Here is a 1,336-nt window from a genome sequence, read left to right as displayed (position 1 = left end):
TATATCCCAATGACACTGTTCAAGACGTTAATGTGATCAGTGCCCACTGCACACTGCCAATCGAATTCTGGCAATCTAGCCGGGGTCAGGCGCCAGATTTTTCTCCGTGGAGGGGCTCAATTCGACCAAATTCGAATAATTCGATAGGAACCTACAGAAATTAAACGAATGCGTTTTTTTTTTGGTCTGTTTGTTTGTTTGATTATTTTTTTGTCGCTAGTCGAACAATCGGATATGTACTGCCAGTAACCAGGCCATATTATTTATTTATTTATTTTTTTTATTTTTTTTTCGCGGAATGAGGTAACGGACAGCACAGATTTCTTGGCGCTCCTAAGACCTTTTGCAGTTGCCGTAAAACCTCTACTAAAACAAACAGGACAGTGCAGATTTGGAAACTCTGATATCGACATTTCCTTGCATCTGTCGTATTAAAAAATCTCCTAGTGCAGTAACTCTGCTGCAATATGCGGCAGGCGGCAGTCGGCACTCGAATCAATTACAGTAGGAAATGTTAGTGTTAGGAATGGTAAGTTTTGTGTGCAATACCACCAAGCGAGCACCTGTCAACGTTTTCTATTCTTGTCCAAATTAGAGAAAAGATATCTAGATTTGGCTGTATTTAATATTTTTTCGATATAATGTTGTTGGTATTGTTCTTCTTATTCATGTAACTGCTGTTGTTGTCTTTTGCTGTCTTGTCTATTTATTGTTGTTGTTGTTGTTGTTGTTGTTTGTTTGTTTGTTTGTTTGTTGTTGTTGTTATTGTTGATGTTGTTGTCTTTGCTGTTGTTGTTATTGTTTCCGTGCTCTAAGTGGTTTTTACTTAGCTTCCTTCATATATTTAATTGTTTTCTTTTCATTCTCTTCTTGTATTTCCTATTTTGTACGTGTTCTAACACATTTACGGAAAGGTTTAAACTTTAAACCCATTCCCACAGCAGCTGCCCCCTCACCACATGCACCACCTGCCAGGGTCTCTGATATCGTATATATCGTGTCTCTCAGCAAACCATGACGTCACGACAGCATTCAACATCAAACACACACCACAGCATACAATATAACATGCAGGCGACGTGTACGGACGGTAAATCACACACCTCAAAGAGAACGTGTCTGGCCACGGATAAAGTTGGGCAGAGTCAAGTGCTCTCAAAACGAAGGAATAAAAATTAAGAAAAACACAACAGCAACAAAAGATACCCCCCGAAAAAGAAAATTGAACAAGTACTGGAGTAGCCAACTTCGCACCCACCCACACCCCTCAAACAAAAGACTAGCCCCCAAAAGAAAAAACAACAAAACCCACTGGAATAGCCAACGTTGCACGTCT

The sequence above is a fragment of the Aplysia californica genome, unplaced genomic scaffold (genome assembly GCF_000002075.1).
Source record: "Aplysia californica isolate F4 #8 unplaced genomic scaffold, AplCal3.0 scaffold00376, whole genome shotgun sequence".
NCBI lineage: Eukaryota > Metazoa > Mollusca > Gastropoda > Aplysiida > Aplysiidae > Aplysia > Aplysia californica.
The sequence above is the reverse complement of the archived record's forward strand: the minus strand, read 5'-3'. Positions refer to the sequence as shown.